Below are 25344 nucleotides of genomic sequence, written 5' to 3'. Positions count from 1 at the left end.
TATTCACTGAGCAATATATTTAAGAGCATTTTTAGTCAAAAAAAAAAAACAACTGTAAGAGAAGTTACAGAAAGATTAGGACAGGAAATAAATACTTACGAATGTTACTATTCTGCCTACGGACCAAATTCCAAAGATTATTAAGTTTAACCATAGATTTGTACTTCCTTCATTTATTGTCGCATGAAGTGATCCTTGAAATAAAAATATAAATTCCTTCGAGTTTTTTTTTACAATTAACTGAACTGATTAGAGTATTTCATTACAGAAATACTTTTGCCTGTGTGCACTGCTTTAAATCCTCAGAGTCTGAAGATTCAAAACTTTTTCAAGTTTTCACCTCTCTGACTGGACTGTCATCTGATGCAAAAAACAGTGACACAGACAACAAACTCAATGAACACACCCCTACTACTGCCAAACTTTGGTAACAATAGTATGACAAGCATCGTAGAGTTTTGTTGTTTAAAATCAACTTAAAGCACAGAACTCAATACTTAGTTTCAATCATCCTACCCTTGTACTGGACAGTACAGTATAAACTTTAGGGCATCTGAGTATCATCACATTTTACTACAGATTCCTAAAATTTAATTATTTTATAGTCTAACCCAGTATACAATTTGATGACCTATTTGATTTTTTTAATAAATCCTTGTAGAAGCAAAATAAAATTTCAGCATGTTGAAGCATTATAGTATTCTTAGCCTTTTCCTCCGTTTTCATATGTATTTACAGTGGTGTGAAGTAGGATGAAAAAGAAACAGCTGAGGGTTTTGGTGTTTTGGCTTGTCTGGAAATACCATTACAATGAAGCCTTTATCTGAGACCACTGAGGTCTGGAGCTTGCAAAGAGAACAAAGTTCATGAACAGACTGCACTCCAAATTACACCAACTGTGGACATGGGACATCTATGATGGTGTCATTTGTTAACAACTTTGTCTAGGTATGAATATGCTTGAAAGTCTTCCTGTTAGCAATGTCAGACACCTTATGGATCTTATCTCTAATTCACGTTGAATTTCAGTGGGATACAGTCTTCAGTCTCGACCATCTTCAAAAAACCCTAGGCTTCATTCAGAACCAATGAAACTAAGTTCAAGGACTTATAAAGTACTCCTTGTATAAAATAAGAAATATGGTGGCATCTTCAAGAATTATCAGTATAATCTTTCAAATTATTGGGTGCTCCACTGAATAAATATTTCAGGGCTTGAAAATCTTTACAAATATTGAAAGTAGACAGTTTTGTTCTCCAGTCTACAGGTAAGAAACTAGGCAATCCATGCTGCACTGGAAGAATGAGTTTTATCATTCTGAAGCATCACTAGGAAAAAAAAAGTTGCATCAGAATCTGTTTTCTTTTACTTTATACCTGTCAAACTATGCAGAAATGAAACAAAGGAAAATTCTCCAAGTGTAATGAAGCAATCAAAAAAAAAAAATCCACAAACAGTTATGGGTTTATGGAGTCTTATTTTTTGAAAATGCAAAAAATGGTGTAATTCTGCAACTGCCTGTTGGATTTCATAGAAATAAAGTATTCAAATAATTTACTAACACACTGACCTTCATAAGTCAACTTATGTGGTTGCTGAAATCACTGACCTTCAGTTCAAGACTCATGGAATGTGAGGTGTAACACATTGCATTTCAATTATATTAACATCTTGAAGACATATTTAATGCATCACACAAAAAAAAAAAAAAAAATCCACAAAAACTCCAGTTCCTATCCTAAACTTCCAAGGGAGAGAATGGACAATCATTGCAGCCCAAATTGTATCAGAAAGGAAAATGCCAGAGCATAATTATTTTTAATTGGTTCCCACTAACAATGAGAACACTTCTTACCACTTGAAAAATAAGGCAGAAATGTTAGTCTCATCATCATCATCATCATCCAAGGCACTGTCGTAACCACCGTTTTGTTTTCATATACTTTTGGGGGATCTTTTTCCCGAATATCCTTTCTATTGGGTGCAAATAATTTAAATACCACCTCTCAACTGTGTTTTAGTACAGTTGAGTATGGTTATACCACCTCTCAACTGTGTTTTAGTACAGTTGAGTATGGTTAAGGACTAAACAAAACAGCTACTCAATTATTTCAATTATGAAGATTTATTTCCATTTTTAAGCATCATAAGAAACTGCAGACAGCCTAGTGCAATACAGGGGAAGAAGAATGTCCTCAGATGGTAATAATAAACAAACACCCTTTTATTCTGGTCAGACCTAGAAACGATTGGGTACGACAGTCCTTAGCTCATCTTATGAATTTAGATCACTAAAATCTTTTATTCTGATTCATCATTATTTTTAATTCCTTTAAATATTTAATTTTTCCTCATGTACTGAACCCATAACTGGCTCACTACTCAAATGCTTTTGACTGTGCAGTTTGGAAGAAGTTTTAGGACCCATTAACAGCCAGTAGGATGGTCCAGGTTCATTCCACACACAAAAAATAATCTATTGTGGCTTTAATTTCACTTTACAAAACAACTGAGACCTAAACTAACCCAAAACCTGACTGTATACATCACAATGATCATGTAAAACACGGCACAAAACTAGAAAAAGATGGTATTTCAAAAATCACTGTTACTCAGGCATCTAAGTAACAATAGGAAAAAAAATCTGCTTGCATTTCTGCAGACCTATTCAAACCCCACAGAGCTATGACAGTACAGGAGAAGATGATTTGTTCCACATATTTCAAGAGCTGACAAGCAAATTCATTTCCTAAATCATATAAACTGCTTTCATCTTTAGTAAGTGGGAATGGGTTTTGCAATTTTTTTCAGCTACCCACAGATTTCCTCGTCTTTACTGAAACAGTTTTGTCTTCCAATTAACAGTTTTCCTTCATTAACATGTGGGGGGGAGGGAAACAACCAACCCACAAATTAAAAATTACACAGTTCTAATTAGACACATGCACGAAAATGTTACATGTGAAAACAGGTACGGATAGCTTTCAAGGTTAAAAAAACCTTGACAAAAAGCTGATTACAGTCACACCGTACAGCTTTATTCTAAATCCTCAATAGTTTTTTTTCTTTACAAAAACAACATCATCACTGCCCATCCTCCAAACTGAGATCACATTAATTAGCTAGGCAGCAAAGTTTCAAAGCATACCAAATGCTTACTAGAGCTCACTCTGCTATTGTGTTTAACTTTGAAAACAAGTCATGATGAGGGAAATCTACATGATAAGCATACTTCAGCTACAGAAAAAAGGTTTTAATCTGCCTAGAAATTGGCATCCGCTCTCTGTGTTTTCTATACTTTATGTTATGTTTCTCTGCTCGCTGGAACGAATTGGCTGCTATGAATGAAAAGAAACTTTGCATCTAATCAGTGGCATGAATTTAGACTGAAAGCTGCTGTGCAGGACTTCTATGAAGAGTCTGGGCCCTCTGCCATCCTTGTGCTTGTGAATGAAACGGCGTGAGCCACATGTCCTCCTCCCCCCGCCCCCTCTCCCCAAGCTGGGGCCTTCGCCCTTCCCTTTGCTGGGGGGACCGGGGAACCAACACTTTGCTGGTGAAACGACCATGACCCAGAAAAGCATTCAGTGCCATCAATGCACTCGCTTGAGAGATCTCAGCTGCGCTTTCCATCCCTGCGGCTTTCTCTTCTGGTTTCTAAATCAACTTGTGAGCCAATGGCGAGGCACCCCTCCTGACTCATTCCCTTGATAAATAGGCCCCTAACCTGATCTCTGACCTCTCTGCATACTTTTCCTAAGTTACTGCTGACCTCAGAGACTCTGCACCCCGCTGCCCTCACAGGTTTGACTTTGTTTTTGTATCAGGACATACTGATCAAGAAGAAAAACCAAACAACCTGAGAAAACTTTATTACCATACAATTACTCTAACAGCAAAGTCCCTCTTTTTCTATTCGCTTATAAGAACTACCACATGTTTTTGATTAAAGTACTACAGCCCGTGTGTTTTCAGGAGACACAAAACAATACAAAATCTATTTAGGCTAATGAAATTTCACATTTGTTTCGAAATTAGTGATAGATGTCCTACTTAACCAAAGAAGTTCATAACAAGCTAAATTTTAAAGATAAAATATTGCTGAATCTGGATAAAGAACCAGCTGCTGTTGAGTAATTCATTTAATTAAGAGCTGAGCCAGACTTGGCGAACAAGCTATTAAATATTTCAAAGAAACACAATGTCTGTTTCAGATGTGTCTTTGTTTAGCTCTCTTCTGTAGTCTTTATGTTCAAATACTAATGCATTTTCAAATGCACTTTTCAAAACAATTTTTAATATATATCCTTAAAACAGCAGAACTATAAAACATGACCATTTTCCATGGAATTTTATATTAGTGGTTTTCTCTCATTTACTGAACTTCCTAGCACATAATTAAAGTTTATCACTAAAGTTTTCAGGAACTACTTGATAAAATATCCAAGTTTTCTGGTTCCAAAAGAAAAGTTCTTTTTATATATCTATCCAAAGAATTTATGCAGGTATTTCCATTCCAATAGTAAATATTACTAAACCCTTGGGCTTTTGCATTTTTCATTAATGAACACTGCTACTTTGCTAAACTACTTTAAAAAGCACCCAATTTTACTAAAAAAGTATATTCTAGTCCATCTCAACTAACCTACAATGATATATGAAGACCACAACAGATCAATTCCAAACTGTCAAGGAAGCTTTTGGCTTCCAGTGTGGGGAAGGTTACTGATCTCCACAACATGCAAGGAACCTTTCCCAAGCACAGGACCAGTATGACTCCAGAGGCAGCTACCCTCATCACCTCTCTGCATCCAACACACCTGACATCTCTTTGTCCCAGAGTCAAAGATGTATCAGACAGCAAAACTGCAGATGAAGTGTGAGGTGCTTTGTCAAAAGTTGAGAGACAGGACTCAAAGCCATCTTCAGACGAGATTTCATACCAGAGGATACACTGTAAAAGGAATGGACTTTTACTGTGATCACTCCCATTCTGTGTCACATGACAGATCCTCAATAAAACATATTCCCCGGCTGTTGCAAAAAATGGGGTCAAGCAAATACAATCATGGCAGGAAGCAGTCAGGATTAATATTCCAGCTAACTGAAACATCAGGGACTTGCCTAGTTGTCCCTAATGTTAGAACACTGTTGTGCAAATTATGTCTTTATCTACAAGTAGATCCTATACGGAAAAAAGTTGTTCATATGATAACACTGAAAACAAACAAGAGGAGGAGTAACAAAGACACCAGCAACTGGCACTACAGCAAAGACTGAACTTGCCCTGCTTCTCTCTGTCCAACTCAACATAAGCAGTGAAGTACTACTCTAGAAATCATTTTAGTATTTATAAAGCTGAAAAACATACATTCTGCCATGTAAATTGATACCCACCTCTGCATAAATCACAAGCCTTTACATTCAGAACAGAAATATCTACTGCTTCAGTTGACTAATTGGGAATAAGTAATCCTCAGAATTTACCAGAGGAAGAAGTCACATTTCCTAGTGTTTCACATCTCTAAATATCCAAGGAACAAACAGGAAGGCATAGGAACCCAGAATTTCAGTCCAAGTTTTTTTATGCAGAGTGCACTCAACTGTTCTTACGTATTGATTTCTGCTTGCAATTCATCGGCTTTTCCTGCCTGTCCTCCCTTATTCCCCATTTCCACTCCAATCATTCACTCGAGCTCATAATTCTGTTGATCTCTGCTTTTATTCTCCTCTTCCCTGATCTTGCATTTATTGACGTGTTCATCAAGCGGAAGAAGAGGCACAAAGTCTTTCCCAACCGAGCTTTAAAGGCTGGTACCGAAAGGGTCCAGGCTATCAGAGATGTAACTGCTTAGAAAATCATGCTCAGGCCAGTGGCTCTGGACTAGAATAGGCTCAGTGGCTGTAGAGGGATGGCAGATGAAGAGTAAAATCAGTGCAGCGGTGTGCAGGGTGCCAAGAACACTGAGTGCAAACAGATTCTGTGGGCAGCAATGGTGGAGGCTTCTAATTAGACTCCAACGAGCACTTCCGAGCTTTTCACTTGGTTGAACTGACTGGATTCATACACGAGAGTAAAAGCCAGTTCTCTGACGTTAGGAAAATAACCCCACCACATCCTCCATTTTGCCTCCCTCTTCCTCATGTTTAATAAAGTTCTATGAAATATGAAGATGCCAGTTCCCTGATCAAACACACACTAAACTCTATTTTTGCATCTTATCTGTTTATTAAAAGCAAACGTAGTGTGCTTTATTGACTTGGCCGTAAAACAATAAAGATAAGCTTTTCATTTGTGCTGAGTGCTTAAATACATGCAGAATGAAGTTACCATTCAATGTGCTGTACAAAGTCAGCATCATCATATTTTCTCTATATTATAATTATTTATACTATAAAATTAATGAATGGGGGGGTTAAATTTAAATGAATAAAGCACTAGCTACCTTTCGCTAACACAGAGCACATATCACTGAAAGGCACCAGTTAACACCTGAAGCACTGTGTTTTCTCTTATCCCATTGCTGTTTGCCCTGCAATACCTTCCAATTAATCAGCCCTCCCTTTATCTGTTTCCAGCCCTCCCTTTAGCTGTTTCCAAAACAGCTATCTCAGCCAGGCTCCCAAAGCCTACTGGTCTTTCCCCCAGCAGTATCGATGGCTACTCTCTCATACCAGTGATCCCGTTCAACAAGATGCCGGATCAGCTTTTCACATCGTGTTTTCTTGCACCATGGCAGGCCAATCTACCTTAAGACAGAAATAGCTAGAGGTTCAGTATTGCAGGCACATCACTAGGAGACAGTGGAATTTACCCTTCATGCTGTTTCCCTAAGCAAATCCAATAGACCCATAGAAAGCTTCCAGCATCCACAGGTACACATTCAAACTGAAAGTTACCCATAATTATTAAAATGCTTGAGCTAAGGAAATAAAATTCCAGACACTCAAGTCTCTTCTTTTGCAGTTATTGGCAGGGCTACCAGTTGCTGTAGCATCATCTGTCTCTGTTTCTGGTCCTCCCTGTATTTCATTGAGCAACAATGTCAGATGCTAGTCATCAGAATACCCACCCACAGCAAGAAGTGGCACCACTGACAGGAACAGCACGGTTTGAGTTCCAGTTGTTCCAAATAATGATCGCCTGAATGCTCCATAAATGACATGCAAATCTCAGAATAACTGTGGCATTTTGAGAACACTTACCCATTATTTGTTATCCATTACTATTATCAGAATACACAATCTACAATACACATTAACAGTCTTTTTGGCTAATGTAAATTTGGACTTTCAAAGCAAATATTTATTTAAACTAAGACAAAGCACTTCCATTATGACTCTAGAGTTCCAGGATAATGTTAACTTCTTAGTGTTTATTGAGCTACAAGTACATACAGTAGCTCCTGTGAAAGCCTTTAGAAACACCAGACACCAAGTACACTTCTGGAAACTTAAATATTTTATTCATGGTCACTTAATGAATTCATTTTTGTGGTTACCAAAGAGAGGTGACAAAAACTGTCATCTTTTATCCATACTACAGACAGACAGAAAAGACTGAAAGTAAAAAAATGGAATATGAATAAAGGAATTCTTTACAGCATAAGAACAGTTTTCAAGGGAAATCTAAAGCTGAAGATTTATAGACAAATCTGATGGAAATCTTGGCTGCTGAAGTAACACCCATAAATGAATCATACAAAAGAAAAATCTGTTGGCCATCATTTAGGAAGGGTATTTAACTTAATATAGTAACTGAGTGAAAAAATAGACAGAAAGCCTCCAAATCAAGGTTCTCTGAATTAGTCCTTGAGGCAATTTCTCTTCCCACACTAACCACCTAGATAAACAACTCCTACAATAGGCATCTCTAGTAGATGCCTCAGGTTAAGACAAACCCCTGTCCATATCTGCACATACACATATTACACAACCATAATTGTTCTATTATTCTGATCTAGCATTGCTTTGTCTGCCTCCATCTAAGAAGAACCTGGAAATAAAACTGGTATTAGATAGACTGGGATCAGCAGTCCATTCCCTATCTCACCCCAGAATCTAAGGTAACTTTGTTTTCTTGCAATTTCCAATTAACAGGACATTCATAACTATGAGCATGCAAATTTAGAAGTATAATGTGCAAAAGTTTGTTACATTCTTGCATTATCAAAGTACTTATCACTGAAGCCATTCTTTCTCATTAAGGGAAACACTGGACATAGACCTTTTAATTAAAAAAAACAGAGCCTCTGCGGGGCAAGAGCAGCATTATCAAATTCCCCAAGGCCAGATGGCAAAGTCCTGAACAGCAATCATTAAAAAAGCATTAAAAAAAAAGATAAAATTATCAAGCATAAGTACACACAGAGGTTGAGATGAAGTGCCTAGCCTAAGTCCTGTTCCCATGTGAACAGGTGGGAGTAGCATGAGCACTGGCAGACGAACTGCTTTCAGTCTGCACCAGGAACACTGGAGATCTGAGGAGAATCTAAATTTAACCAGCAGTCCCGGTTCCTCAGGTCTTTGTCTTCGCTTGGGCATAGCCTCAGGCTATATCATAACCTATGTTAATTATCCATTTTCACCAAGATATTAATCATCCTCTAGAAGGAGCAGATTCACATGGACAGTTGACTTTTCCTTCTCTGTACCGCAGACACAACCTGTGCACATGCAGCTACAGAAAGCCAGAGGCATAAGGACTGGTGGAGACAGGCTAATGCCTTCAGTGGACGCGCTCATTTACAGGGAGTTAGCACTTAGGGATTTCACAAGGATTTTGAAATCTTTTTACACCACTTACCAGATAATACTCTTCCAAGATTGACTATAGCCCTTAATTTGAAGCACTATCTTTAGCTCCCAAGCTCAAATAGATTAGCTTCCATTGGTCTATAGTGTTTTCTGAACAATTTCGTTGTACACTTTTAATCAAGATGAAATTGATATAACATCTTTTTCCCACAGATATAAAATATGGGACCTGAATTCAAATATCAATGAAATGTTATTAAGCTCACAGACCAAGCTTTTTATTAAAAAAAATTAAAAAAAAAAACCCACACAACTAAAAAACCCACAAGCTTACAGAGAAGAATATAGGTATATAATGTATAGCAGACATAAAAAACAGGGACAAAATGAAACATTTAAAATTTCTTTTAGCAATATGTTTCTATAACAATTAAAATGTGTAAGCTATACTCCGTGAGGTCATGACTCATCATGGCTTTACAATCCACATAATATTTTGGGATGTCTGTAAATTAGAACTGGAGACATACCAGGAACTAGATGTATCTGTATCTGACAGTCTACTGAAGTAGAAATCAGTTTATAAAGTGGTATCAAAAGTCTTTATCTAGAAGGTCAAGACTTGATCGCACTTGCGGTAGCTACTTTTCTTAACTGTGAAAATGCAGGACAACGGTAGTCTTGGGGTTTATTGTATTCGTAGAGGCTTTTTAGAGGCCAAAAAATATTATTCTAGAGATCCTCTCTGCACCAGTTATGCTTCATTTTCTCTCAAACCCTTAGAAGTAAACTGAGTTAGAAATTAGGTTGCATGTGGCAAGTCTGCAGTTTATGCACATTTTTCATTAACCAGAATAATTTCCCAAATCTTTCACTGTACTTCATATCACAATAGGAATATTCAATATGCAAATATTTGCTTCCTATTCATAGTGCACAGTAAAGCTATAGCTGCCCTACTGCCACTGAGTATTGCACCTATCTTTTAAGTCCAGTTATCTATCAAGAACACTACTGTCTCCTGCAAGACAAAAATAAGTAAATAAAATTTGGATATATGGAAGAATAAAAGGTCAATAACCAGAATTGCTGTGATATATTGGTAAATTCCTTTTGGATGTCCATGGGATAACTATAGTGAATGCATCATTCCTTTACCACTAGCCAGGATATGAGATGTTTACTCTGTGAAATTAAAAGGTTTAGAAATAAATGGGAAGTCAGATCACTGTATTAGCCCAGAGCTGTTTGGTGGCTGCAAAACAACAGGAAAAGGAATGGAATAGCCATTACAACCTTTATTGCCATGGCACATTAAGACAGACAACAGCATACAAAGAACAAACAGTTTACACACAAAGTAACATTTTGACAGAATCCTGTTTTACATCTAACAGTTCCTGCAGTCAAAAGCCAAATTATACTTGGCAAATAAGTATGGGGAATTTTTCAGTACAAAGATGCGTAATACGCAAATGCATAAAAGTAGCCATGGTGGTCATATTGTAATTTTTTTTTTAATATTGTAATCCCATTTGGTCCAAATCTAGCTATTAATTTTCTTTATTAGTAATAGCTACAAGTGCAAAAATTCATTGTTACTTTCTGTGCTGGAAGCTGCTGTAATACAGATGAAAACTAATCCAGTGTATTTCTAGCACACACTTCTCACAGATGCCAAATTCATTTTTCATAGTACAGCAATTGTCAGCAGAAAGCAACACTTGCTCATACATCCTATACAGTAACCTACATAAAATCAGTTTAAATGTCAGGAGAACTGAGTATTTTATGTAACACTGCCATTCATAACTCTTGTAAAGTGGCATTCATATACAAAACAGGTTTGTCAGAAAAACAGAAGCTTCAGAAGATAAAAGGCAATTCCTTTTTACCAAGTAACCTGAAAATTTTGACTCAAACCCAGTAAAGTGTCTGAAAGGATCCCATTATCAGAAACATTTCTTAGTGAAGAAGTGTCCTGGGAACAAATTTGGAAAACCTGTTTTACTGGATTGTACACATTGAAAACTGCATTACAAAATCTAAGTCAAGAACTTGCTGAGATTGAGCTGTAGTCAATACTTAAAAATTGATAGTCTAGCAGATGATAAACTCTGTGGCTATGAAATAGAATTCTGCTTTTTTTAAAAAGTTTTTATCTTAGAAAAAGTTTCTTCACTTGGTCTATTGAATCAAATGATGAATTAATTGTGCCAGTCTACAGCTCCCGTTAAACTTTTATCTTCACGTATTCCAACCAGAATAACCTTTAATCATGGCTGAAGGTCATCTCCACCAACTCACAAGAGTGTTCTGTAATATATGCATAGGAAATTTAAAGACAAGTAATCTCTTACAAACTCATCTGGCTGAATCTTGACTTAAAAGGTTTTTGCAGTGAGGTTTTTCGGGGAGGGAGAGATCCTTTGACTTTCCCTACTTATGGAAAACCACAGCTTCTACCGTAGTGGTATCGGTATAATTTATCCTCAGGTTCACATGAGAATTTCATCACTGTATTTGCTGAGACACTGACTTACCAGCCTTCCCCATTTTTGTCCTGGTACAGCAGACTAAAAACACAAAAGCAAAGCACAATTCTTTTTTGCAGTTCAAATCCTTATTATTCTGAAAAGCTTCCAAGTCTACTATATTCATATTCTCCTCTGCCTTCCTTTTGAGGATGTCAGAGTCAGGCCCATAGTAAGCACACAAACATGAGGATTATTTAATATAATTTTATTTCATCACCTATCCAAAAGCATTCTAACCACAGCACAGTGTATTTGAGAATTTATAAAGAGGGAACTTTAAGCCTTCCCTGCTGTAATTTACTATTTCCAAATGCAAATACTGAAATGTAATCAAGACAGGTAGAACAGACAGTAAATTGCCTATAAACATTTAAGAGAGTGAGCCACTGCTTTTCAACAGAGACCACAGCAACTTCATACACTAATGAAAACCAGTTCATTGCGCATGCACACTCGGACTGAAGCTTTACCTTCCTTGGGGTCAAAGACCTCTTCGATATCTGCAGAAAACAGGCAACTTTCTTTCCCATTGTTTCTGTCTGGTCTGACTATTGTAACAGTTCAGTATAACTAAACATGGGAAAAAGTCCCTTTATTTCCTGTGAGGACAACCTCATAGCATATGGGAAGAAATTAACACACTCATACAGACTATAACTGCCAACTTCCAGGCATTATTCTTAATAAACAGGATCTCACGCAGTGTCAAAGAGATAAATGAATGAGGAGAAACCTTAAAGTAAACGAAAATCAAAGTTATTGCTATCAGGTCTTCACTCTTCTGCCCCTGCCTACATAAAGAATGCTTCCAGGTATATTACAACATATTTAGATGTGGTAACCACATCCAATTCATTTTGTAATTTCCACTCATTAATTCCAATATTATTATTAATGGTAGTTACATGTTGCTTTGTGTTACTGAACTACTGAATCAACATCTCTTTAAAAACCCAACCTTTCTACTTGGAGAAAACAGCAGATACGATCGATCCTTCTATTTACGTCTCCTCTGTAATTCTAACCCACAGAAAGATCTCAACTCTGCCAAAAAATATTTCCAATATTATGAGGCATTCTACTACTTGTTGCTTTCAAGATACTAAATCAGCCACATCATCTTGGAAACCTGAAGGTCTCTTTCACTGGTAAGCTTGAGATCAGCTAGACAAAGCTCATGTTTTGCCCCCTTTAATTACAAAATTCTCAATTATCTCTTGATAATTATTGAAACTTCATACTTCATCATAAAAGCACACAAGAGCCAAATGCAAAGATGGCATTTTCACACCTCAAGCTGACTGTATTTGAAGATGTCTAAGAAATTGCATTTCTACCTTACTGCTAGCCACACTCACTTCAAGCATCCAACAACACAGTTAACTTCTGGGACCACAAGTGGAACCTAATTTTTGATGTGCTTTTTAATTTTCAGAAGAACCAGTAACCATTCCCTCTTCCTTTTCTACCCTGTTTGTGCATTTTCCTTCATTACCAGCATTCTCTCTCTCCTGTTTCCAGAGCACAAAGTTTCTCCTGTAATCTCACACCTCTCATTCTTCATGTTTATTTCTGTTGGTTACTTTTGTCCTTCACTGAGACCTCTTTCCACACCTTTTCACCACATACTGTTACACACTGCAAAAGAGAATGGTGAGAAGGAGCAAGCAGCAGCTAGAACTCATACTTCAAGCATCATCCCCAATCTCTAAATATACCACTTCCGATATTCAAAGTAAATGAAAAGAGGAAAGCAGAGCCTAAGGTGCTAACTACACTTTGCAAAAGAACAATAAGGAGAATTGTTTAACAGTTTTCAGTACAAGAAAAGTTAATTCACTGCCTCAAACATGTATTTGGGGGGTTTAAGTTTTACTGTCTAATAACTGCTGTGCAAAAGATTAAGAACAAAACCAGGGTAAAGATCAATGATACCAACACCAGAAGAATTCATCCCAAACTAGTTTGAAAGATGATCAGAAGTATGAAAGTAGTTTCAGAATAGGAATACTTAGACTTGGTCTTCTAATGAGAAAAACAGTGATGCAAGTCCCTAGTGAATTTTTCAGGCAGGACATTTAAAATCAGCAAAATTATTTATTTGGTGGGAAACACATTCAGAGGTTACTAGTGCCAAAAAAAAACCTAACTGTACAAAAGTAAAGTAGGCAGATTCAGAAATTACCTAGTTTGTATCCAGGCCCTTCATCCACAGTCTCCAGGACAGAGAGCCCCCAAACCACTGGTGCCTGAAGAACACCCTCCTTAAGTAATGCCACTAACCACATCGCAGAAAAAATTATTGTGATAGACCTACCTATTATTAAATCTATCACAGTAGCTTTCATTCAACACCTCTCGGTTTAGGTCTTTATCTTATATTGCAAGTTCATTTTTAACTGGTATTTTAGAAGCTTTCAGCAACAAAAATCAGCAGACACTGGAAGGAAGGAAGCAGCTATCATTACAAATTTAGGATAGCCATTTTTACAAAGGCATTCTGTGAATCGGGACGCATTTACTGTCTTCCTGTTTAATACTGCTTCTGCAAAATAACTCTCCACCAAAGACAATAAAAGGATAAATAAGAACTTTTCAGCAATGAACATATTACAAGTGACAAAACATGAACTCTACAGGTATGTGCCACTTTTCCTTCCCTCTACCTTGTAAGGCTGTAGTATCTTTTAGTGAAAGCCATGCTTTATACACTACAGAGCTTCAATTGCTTCCACATCTGTTTAAGTCTCAAAAGCCTCTTCCACATCTGTTTAAGTCTCAAAAGCCTCTGTGACTCTTAAAGCAAAGTCCCTCTACCATGCTCAAGCTACAGAATCTGAGGATGTTGTCACAAAGCATCCTGTCCTATGCTACTTCTTTTAGGCATCTGGATACACCATATGCTTAAATTCCTTGGGTAAGATAACTTAGCACATACTAAGCAATAAAATGAAGTGATTTTTCAGTCTTGTTACACAAATTCACAGCATCGCAGACATCTAACACTTTGTTATACAGTATATCATTTCAACTTTATAGCTTTTTGCTTTTAGTGCTCAATTTTTTTCAAAATGTCACCGTAGGGATTAAGAAGAAAAAACATGGCCAATCAAAGTTTACAGAAGAACCTGAGAACATCCCAAAAGTGTATTAAGGGCCAGGGAAGAGAAATCTTGCTTACTGTTCTCCCATTTGCCATATCTGGCACTATCTAGCTTATTTCAATAACATAAAATGGGATTCTTATGGTATCTTTTGTTAAAGAAAATATAAACTAATGAATTATTTCAGGGTTTGCTCCATTTCCATGCTGTTACCTAGTAATCAGTATTTAACTTAATTCCCAATCTTGAATTTTTAGCTGGGTAGTAACACAAGATGAGCTTTGTCTTAGATACACTTTCATCATGCTTTGAACTGTGACGCTTTTGGGGGTGGGGGCAGTGAGGACACAAATATAGATGATTCAGGGATTGCCACTGGATGGGTCTCAAAGTGTCTCATCTACTTCACCAATTAGAGATACTTGGCTACCAAACTCATCCTTCACTGCTTGCCAGCAAACTCTTCCTAAACAAGCCCCAAGACCCAAGTCATGGAAGGTTTTCTGTAAATACAATTTCATTAAGTTAGTAAGACAAAGAAATTAGGCTTTTCCAAAAAATTGATATTTACAAGTATAAACCAATTCTAGCCCAAGTGGGAAAACTTTCTGGCAGTTTAGCCTTTCTGGCTTACAGTTCCTGAAATATGCCCCAGCCATTTCAGCTGAGGACTCAGAGATCACAGCCACACATATATTCCAAGTGACACCTTCAGATTTGTTTCTCAGACTGCCGAGTACATGACACTAGTCATTGTCCCTCAGACAGACCGACCTGGACAGCCTTTAAACTCTGACCAGTCACTACCCAACTGTATTTTCTCAATTCCTTTTTGTGATGCAAATAAAAACGTCTTTATTATCTACCAAGAGGCTGAAGTCCCAAGTACAGAGAATTTCCCCATGGCCCAGCTCATACCCAGGCAACTACAATGAGGATTAACTGCATAAATCTCAGGGATAACTCTTCCTGGCCTAGATATTCTCCATGTTTGCAGCCTATTTCTCCTTTTCTATTCAGCCTGCCAGCTGATTGCTCTTGCCTAATACAATCTATTCAAATTGATTTATAACCCTAATGGAGCTCTTAACACCTCATCTTCAAATATCACAGAAGTCACCATCTAGGATCCTCAAGCTAAACACATTACCACAGTCCTGCTGACATCACCTGTAACACATTACTAAGGAGGATACTCAGTAGGGCAACAAGATATTTTCTGAGACTTGTCTAAGAACGCTCTATCTTCATGACACTCCTCTGTTACATCATGTTTGATTTAGGCATAAGGAGACTGGAATTGTTAAGTCAACATGTAGGAACACATTCATCCCTCATTCTAGAAATTACTCCATTTAAACAGCATGAGAAATTAACAGTATCTTTCACTGGACAAATTATAAAAAACTTATTTAATGTAAATTCACCTGTCAGTTGGTACTGGTCACTTGTGCTACCTGTTATACTTACACGAAAATGTATTTAGAAAGCAAACAAAGCAGTACCAGCAAATAGCAGCAGCAGCCAAATTTCATTTTGAAGAGAGAATGCATAGGAAGGTCAAGGAGTAGATTATTTCTTCTGCTCCATTCAGCAAGGTATTATCAATTTGTCAGGGGCCTGCATCACAGCAATGACACTGAAATAAAGAAAGCCACTCTACTACATCATATTACTGTTCTTTCCACTATCCTTCAGTTCTAGCTCTTTCTCCTACCCATTCCCCCTCCACTAAACTCAGGCTCTTCAGCCTCGAACTTGAAAGCTCCTGAGGTATACCACATGACTTGGCAGCCAGGCTGCCAAAAGCACAAAGGAGAATCAGGAGGTCTTATGGGACCTAAAATAAGTGTCAACCCCTAATATCTCAGTTTTGTCCCTACAACAGGATAAATTCAGTTGTGAACTGTCTGTGAGAAAATCACAGGAGCAATAAAGCTTGCACAAAATGAAGCTGGCTTTGAAGAATTATCCTTGCAGTTTCTCAAGACATTTTAAGTAGACAACCATTCCTCTAGCATCAATTATATATAAAGGGAAAGGGCTGCTTTGCTATCAGAGTACTGAACTGGGAATGAAGACATCAGATTTTATTTCTGGTTTTGTCACTAACTTCCACTGGGACCTAAAAATCAAGCTATGTCTCTAAGTTTCCCATTTGTAGAACTACTCAGATTTGATTTATTAATGACAGCAATGCACTGAGAGATTTCTGAGTAGAAAATATTAAAGTGCCAGGTTATCTGTTTCCTGAGCATAGATATAATAGTTGGGGAAAAATCTGCATATCAGAGTTTCCTCTTGGGATTTTGGGTATTTTCTTGCTGAACCAAGCCTGGCCACTTGCACACAATTTGGGAGGATAACAGAAATGAAGTAGAGATTCAAACCTGAAAAATTTGCTTTCCCGAGGAGCTGAAATTTCAAGACAGTCTGTCTTTTTCACCATCATACCAATAAATTGCAGAACTGATGAGTCATGTATGTTGTAATGGACCTCCAGAGGTCATCTAGCCCAACTGCTTGAGCAAAACAGACTAAGCTAGAACAGGTTGCCCAGTCTTGCCCAGTTGAGCTTTGAACAAAATAAAGATATTCCACAGCCTTTGGGCAACCTATTCTAGTTTTTGACCATCTTCATGGTAAACATTTTTTCCCTCATATTGAGTTGGAATTTCCCATTTTCCATTGTTTTTCCTTCTTCCGCTATATACCTCTGAGAAGAGTGTGTCTCTATCTTCTCCATATCCACTCATCGAGGAGTTGTAAACAGTAATAAAAATCCACTGAGGCTTCTGTTCTTAAGGTCAAAGAAACTTTGCTCTCTCAGCCTCTCTTTGCAGTAATATGCTCCAGGCCCCTCCTCACCTTGCTGGCCCTTCACTAGACTTGCTCCAGTACATAAATTTATTTCTTGAACTAAGGAGGCCAAAATTTGAGTCACAAAGGTCTCATAACTGTAGAAGGTAAAGAATCACTTCCCTTGACCTACTGGCATCACCCTTGCTAAACCAATCCAGGATGCTGATTGTTTACTGCACTGCAAAGGTATAATGCTGACTCATGTTCCAGTTCTTGTCTACAAGCACTCCCAGAGCCCTCTCTGTAAAGCTGCTTCCCAGCCCCTAGCTTGTACTGGTGTACAGGGTTGTTCCATTCCAAGTGCAGGACTCTGCATTTGCCTTCACTGAACTCTGTGAGGCTCCCATCAGTACTGTCAGTACTCCAGCTTGTTGAGATCCCTCTGACTGCTCAAAGTGGACCTCCCTATCCCACCACCCAGAACATTACTGAAGACATGGTACACTTCTGGTTCTTGAGGGACACTGCTCATAACTGGCTACCAGTTGTGCTTTGTGCTGTTGACAACTGTTCCTTGAGTCTTAACAGATCCACCAGTTTCCCATCCACCTTACTATTTTTCCAGTCCAAATTGATGTGATCTGTATGTAATGATACTATGTGAGACCATGCCAAGACTTTGGTTAATCAAGGTAAATAATACCTATAGCTCTCACCAAGTTCACTGAGCCAGTCATCTCACAGAAGGCAATCAGGTTGATCAGGTATGATTCATCCTTGATAAAACCCCACAGGCTGCTTCCAATCACTTTTTTTTTTCCATCAACTGCATGGAAATGGTTTTGCAGATTACTCACTGCATCATCTGCCCAAAGACTGAGGTGAGGCTGATGAATTTGCACTTCTTCAGACCCTCTTCCTTGACCTTCCTGAAGCTAGGTTGGACATTTGTGTTTTCCCAGTCATCAGGGACTTCGCACAATCACCATGATCATTCAGGCCTCACACTGACATCCGCCAGCTTCCTCGGATGCATCCCATCTGATCTTGGACTTGAGTATATCTTATTGCTGTAAGTACTCTGCACCTTCTTCTACTGTGGGCAATGACATATTCTCACAAAATCTGCAAGTAAGCTTTGAGAGGCCTAAAGGAAATGCTTATTGATAAAAACTCCAGGAGAAAAAGCATGGAGTACCTCAGCCTTCTCTACGTATCCTTTTCACAAGGTTCCCTGCCTCACTGAGCAGTAGGCACACCTTTTCCTTAGCCTTCCTTTTGCTACCAATGTACTTATAGAAGCTCTTTCTGTTGCCCTTCACATTCCTAATTTCAGTGCCAGCTGAGCTTTGACTTTGCTATCTCTTCATTCTTGTGTGTCTTTATATTCCTCCTGACGAGCCCATCCCTAAGGTCTCTTGAGTCCCACACCAATGAACACAATCTCTTCACCAAAAAGTGATAATCCTGCTCAGTCCAAAACAGAAAACTGTACCACTATGCATGTAATTCAGAATTAAAGCAAAATTCTTGAAAAAGAATATGCATGAGCACATAAGCATTGAAAGTTATTCAAGACACTTGTATAAAAAGGTAGAGCCTAAATTATTCTAATCATTAATCTAAATTATTATCTTATTCAAGTCTATATTTCATTCATGGGTAACCTAATTCCTTTCCAAACAGGGACATACACTTAACATACAGACACATGGTTGCAGCCTTCTACAGACTGGCAAGTTGCCCCCACCAGTATCTTAGGTCAACTATAGACTGTTTGGATTTGTTTATTGATCAAAACACAGTTCCTTTTGGTTTCCAATGTGAAGAACTTCTCAGTTCCTCCTATAGTGTAATAACTGTTACTAACTTTGACTTCATTTTCTTTGACAAAATTGTTCTTCATATTAACTCTACCAAAAAAACCCAAACCAACTTTGGAATGCATAGTTTCAAAGCACTGGTGTTCTAAAATGGTGACAAAAATTACTACTCCATATTTATGTCTCCATAAATATTTGAAATCACTACAAACAGCATACTATTCGACAGCATTAGGCTGCATGAAGTAACTTAAGTCTGGACATATTGATTGATGGTCCTCTCCAAGTAGTCTCTTCTAAATTAGCAGGTCACATTACAAACGTGAAATATATGTGGCAGGAGAGTTACGACTGAGCTATAATGCAGAGCAAAGGAATAACTGGAACACTGCAAATATGATTATATTTATAAATACAGATAAACCAAGAAGTTGTACAACACTCCTAAGCATATCCTAGTCATCATAATACATCTTACTCCACAGTAAGTCTTAGGAACAGAAAAGTTTCTTAAATGCAGTGAAACAAAGATTTCTCCTTTCAGTATTTTAGACTTTTCACTGTACAGCTAAACAAACCATATTTCTTCTTAAAGAGCAGTTTTTCACAATATGGTCTAAGTACATGAAAGCAGTAAGAGGAAATCCTCTGAAAAGGATGAAATATCTGTCTATAGTGCAGTATAATTCCCTATACTTCCAAACAAGGTAAGATATGTGCTTGAAAATTCTTCTGAAAAACCTCTGCTTTTTGCCATTGTCATCATACCTTGCAGGAACTCTGTACTCAGCTAGTAGAGATGCAAATAATCATTCTTGCTAATCCACTCCACAAAGCAAGTGTTCAACCTTGGCAGTGGGGGTTACAGAGAAATAAAGAGCTTTTAAGCAGTTACCCTTACTTTGATAAAGACCACAGGTGGTGCTATTGATATAGCCAAGCAAAGTCAAATAAGAATAGAACATCACATTCACATTTTTTGTAATGCTTAAGCAAGTTAAAAACAGCAGAAACTGGAAGTGAATGGAAAAGATATTGACTTTCTATGGTAATTGTGTTTGCACTTCCTTTTGACTTTTTATGATGAAGTAGCCATAGAATGTTGTTTTTCTTTTCCTGAAGAGAAAGGAAATCACATAACCTTATCAAAAAATGCAGCCAGCTAAAACCCTTCCCTTCCATTCATTTAAACCCCTTTTATAAAATATAAATGCAATTATGCAAACCATTTTGAGGTCACTAACCATTACTGTAATTGAGATATACATATAACATATTCAGGGAGTTGGACTCGATGATCCTTATGTGTCCCTTCCAACTTGAGATTTTCTATGATTCTATGATATATACACATATGCACAAGAACAACATGTTATTATTCTATCAAATTACAGCCATAAAAGATGATTTTAAAATGGTTCTTCTGTGAAAGGCCCAACACCTAATTTCATCATCTAGTAAAACCATTTGAGGAGTTTCAATCCAGGACAGGAATCCTCTATTGCTGGTCAGGGTTAGTAACACTGAATTTGACTAAAGTTTACTTAGAGTCTCAATTACTATTAATCAATCACTTGTTCAACTAATTAGTCACTTAGCTAATACCTATTGAGCCAAGAGAAAGGAAAGGCTCAGTGTGGCAGGGAAGGACAGATTCTGAGGAGTCACACAGACACTGAGAAGGCTGGGCAATAAACCTTATAAACAAAATTTCTTTATGGCCATTGAAAAGCAAGGATTCAGCTTCCCTTAACAGGGAACACATTTAAAGAAAACAAATCCTTTTTTCACTTTAGTGCAAGCAGAAGGGAGGGAGAAGATAGTACAGTAGGATTTAATGGAATTATGCTGAAATTTGAGAGTTAACTGACAGAAATGTATATATATTCACAGAAGAGACTCTGTAAACCATACTATAGTCTACACAATATACTAGCTTGGGTTTTTTTCCCCCCAGCTGCTTCAAGATCTAACTAGTCACCCCAGCTGAGGCCATGGGGTTTTGGAAGGCTTACACAACCGCCAACATCTGCTTCTATTCCCATCAACGTCAAATTTGTCAGAACACAAAACTGCACCAGAAAAACAATCCCTGTCATAGAAAAATAAACTCTACTTCCATGGATATCCCCTGAAGTACCAAGTGTAGAAGATCTATTACATTTCAATTTCTATTTCAAAATAAAACTTCCTTCCCAAAAATATATATAGACTTTTCTTTTCTTTTTTTTTTTTTTACCTACTATTGTATCTAGCCTATTTCCCTGAAGTGTACCTGCATCCTAAAGTTCTTCATGGCCTGGTTTGTCTTTACTGGCCAGACAGTCAGCACAGTCATAAAAACCAAGCCTTACACCAAGGCACAAGGTGACAAATTAACCCAGCCACTTTTTGGCAAATCTTTACTATTAGTTCTTAATTTCTTACAGTTTTACTGTTCTCTTTACTACTGCTACACAGAGGGTTCAGGTGAGTAGCCTGGTTTATACAGTAAATGAAACCTTAAATGAAAACATTAAGCGACATTTAAAAAAAGAACTTGTTTTTTAAAACATTCATTAAAAAGTCATATATATTCCCCAGCATAAAATCACTGACCATTGAGAATCTTGGAAAAGTTTATGTAGTTTTACTCTGGTTAGCTAATTGTGCTTACAGAGCAAAACAAGACATTTTCATTACATAGAGCACAGTAAATATACATGCTTTGTCGTTTGCTATAAAGAATTAAATAAGGTATACATATTAATAAAATCACAAAATTTTTTTTAAAAGTATCTTTACTGTGAATACTCAAGGTAGTATTAATTATTCAGTTACACAGTTGCATGACATGTAATAATTTTAGACAGATTGAATATTCACCCATTGTTGCTTTCTCTCCCCTCCAGAAAGTGTATTTTGGTTAAAAAAAAATTAGATTTTCCTCTATCCTTGCAAGTACTGCTTGTCTTTCATTAGAAAACAAAGGAAGGTGATACGATCACCAGAGAGATCACCCAGGAGCAGAAAAATCCCAATTGCTAGTTTAGCCAGTAAAGTATCAATAGTTTTTAACAGAAACCTCATATTGTATCTCATTAAAAAACTCCATCTGTAGATACAGTTTTCCAAGATGTTTTAGCATCTTAGGTAAATTCTTCCATCACTACTTTTTTTTTTTTAAGAAATGCTATATGCTAACAAGAACAAAAACTCTGGTATTGCAATGACACTTCCAGATGTTATAATGAAATGTCTTGTAAGCCTTTCTTCATACTCTCCTGTGCATGCCTCCTTCCTATGTTGCTGCAACTACTGGTGGACTGAAGTTTATCCACCTCATGTATGTTTACATACCTCACTCAAATAGGCCCAAAATTGTTATTGCTCAGTATTACTGATGTCTCAACATACTGTGCTACTATAGTTTATTACTGGAAGATTCAGGAGATCTGAAAGAATAATATTAATACAACCAGACCTTTTCACTCAGATTTGATCTGTGATGAGTGCAGATTAAACACAATATACTGTATTTACACAGTGTAAAGCCAAAAGAAAGAGGTGAACACACTCACATGGGAATGACTACTCAGCTACATCTACCTAATAAAATAATGAATATATTAAATCTTCTGCTTTGCACTTAATAGACTTGTAGAGTTTTGACAGAATACACAAACCACACTGCTTCTCACTGCACTGATAACTGGAAGCTGAAGAACCACAGAGAAGTAGGGGAACAAGAATATTTTAAAAAAACAATCAGAAATTTGTCCTCAGTGAGACGCTCTTTAATACCAATATAAACTGAAGAACCTAACTAAATCTAACATGTAATAGACATGTTTCCAGTGTAGGGAAACCAGCAAAGCATTTCCCATGATGACACACACCAGCAAAGTCACTTCCTCCTTATAATCTCTTCATTCTCCAGCCAGCCACAAGCTGTACCAGGCAAAATCCCACTTCCCCAACAAGACTGCATCAGCAGCAGGGGTTGCTGATTTATCCTTCCACTGCTCAGATAAATCAGGCTTACGCTTCACTTCCACTCCTATCTATACTACATACTGCCCATGTCAACAGTGTAATTTTGCCTCAGTTTAAGGGGTCGTGCAGGTTATGAATTCGGTCCACAAAATCTCACGAAGTTCTCAGGTGTGGCATGATGTACGTCATGCTTCCACACAAATCCCACTTATATACTGCCCCTTTCCTACACAGGAACAATCGATTGAAGAAAACTGATTTTTTCTGTGCCTTAATATAACTGCCTCCTCAACAGGGCATATACACAAAATGGAAACCACAGTCCAAATGGGTGAAAAGTTACTTCTCTTGCCCCCCACTACGACACAAGTGCTAATGTACTTTTCCATGTGAATCATACACATCATAAAATATTATATTCTGTAATCCTGCAAAAGAAACAGGCTCTAACCCTGAAACCACAGGGGGTTTTTCCATTTATCTAAGTGAATACTCTATTCCTATTAACTACAGTGAAAACTGCAGGCACTCCATACAAACTGTGAGGAAGACTATAAATGGCTTCAGCTACTCAGTCATAAAGGAAACATGGTTTCTACCACAATGAGCTCCACTGAGGTGCTGAGGCAACTAGGAAGCCTAAATTAACTTTTATTGGAACTTCAACCCCTCAGGCTGCCTCTGCTTTAACAAGATGTCCTGGAAAATAGAATAGGGTTTGGACAGAGAAACAGTCAGTGCTGGGACCCCACACTGTTGGGGATGGGGGTGGGGGGGTGTCCTCTTCAGACTAGCTCTAGTCTAGTTCCAGGAACTGCACACTCATTAGCTGCCACATGTGCTCCTGCAGAAAACCTTCTTGTCCACTTCCATCCAAAAGGAATCCATCCAGGCTCTGTGCCTCAAGAACACCTCATGATTTAAAACAAAATAAGCTGGGATAGTGTTTGTATCTCAGAAGAGCTGGTTCTAGGGGTGATAATGGTTTTAAGAAAGGGAATCGTACGCCTATGACACCTAAATGAGAGGATCTAGCCTCCAGATCAAGAAGTAACCACAAAAACAAGCACAATGATGGTTTTGATGACTTATGTAAAATAAATGTGATCATCTCCATATTGGCGGTAGTCCAGCGACCCTCATAAATCTACCACCACAGCTGCTCTCAACAGCAGTCCTAGCAGGTAGGCCAAAGAAAAGCTCATACATTGTTTCCTCAAACCAAGGCTAAGTTACAGTTAAAATGCATTATATTTCCCTGTGAAGGATTTACATCTCTGAACTGTCACTTGAGCCCTGTTCACAATCATTAGTGAATATGAAAGACTTGACAAAGAATCAGGTATTTAACTCCAGCCCTCTTCCCTTTCTCCATACGATTTATTTAGATCATCTTGATCCAAACTGCAAAAAGACTTATTACTGAATTAAATATTTGGATGCAACTTGAAAGATGTACAGAGACTGCTCTTTAGAAGGAGCTGAGCACTTACTGCTTTAACACCAATATCTGTTATACCTTAAACTGTAGAGTCCAAAATTAAAGATAGTACAATTTTTTTAAATTTGCTGAAATGATCTAAGACTCAGATAGACACCAAATTTGGGGCTTAAGATAAACTATTGAAGAACATTTCCTCATGATGGATATTTTTTTACAGTAAGTAAAATCTAATTGTTGAATGGAAGCCAGTAAAACACAATTGCACAGCCACTTTCTCAAACATATATGTTACATTTTTTTTTTTAATAGAAAACATATTGGACCATTTACCACTTTTCATGGTTCTGCTGAGGATAAACATATGGAGAAAATAAGTTACTCTGTAGATCTTATTTCACTCCAGTGTCTGTGCTTTTATTCTCCCTGTCACAGCCAAGTTGAGAATTTCCTCTTTCATGATAATAAGCAGAAAGTTCACCGATCTCACAGCAGCAAAGCAGGAAGTTTGCAGTTTGAAGGATTTCCCCTCTTCCATGGGACAGGGGAGAAGAGTATGAGGGGGCTACTGTGAAATCTTTTGCAAACTTCGGCAGCTGATTTGGACATAGTTATCTCAACAGGGTCCTAAAGTGATGCTAACACGAGACCATGCACAAATGAAACACTCCCCGCATCTGTTCTGTCACTTTGGCTTTTTGAGAGAATCAAAACTCCTTCCTTGCTGATTAGGGTATTACCTGGCACAAATAATGCCATCAACAGCGATAGTCAGATGCAGAAGGAAGCTAAAACGGCTGCAACACAGCTCTCACCAGAACGTGCTACCTTCCCAGCTGACCCTGTTTCACAAGACAGGCGTGAATGCCACATGTGGCTTTAATGCCAAGCAGCTGCTGCACAC

General features: G+C 37.7%; 1 protein-coding gene across 1 annotated transcript in view; it reads right to left on the bottom strand.

Moving 5' to 3' along the window:
- The window catches only part of PREX2 (phosphatidylinositol-3,4,5-trisphosphate dependent Rac exchange factor 2), a 181813-nt gene extending 156958 nt beyond the window's left edge, over positions 1 to 24855 (bottom strand). The window contains exon 1 of the mRNA XM_026842859.1: positions 24774 to 24855. The gene's annotated coding sequence lies outside the window, so the exon portion shown is untranslated. The remainder of the gene's footprint in view (positions 1 to 24773) is intronic.
- Between the last annotated feature and the right edge of the window lie 489 nt (positions 24856 to 25344).

This window comes from Athene cunicularia (genome assembly GCF_003259725.1).
Source record: "Athene cunicularia isolate RWA chromosome 2 unlocalized genomic scaffold, athCun1 chr2_part1, whole genome shotgun sequence".
Taxonomy (NCBI): domain Eukaryota; kingdom Metazoa; phylum Chordata; class Aves; order Strigiformes; family Strigidae; genus Athene; species Athene cunicularia.
This window is presented reverse-complemented; position numbering and strand designations above follow the sequence as displayed.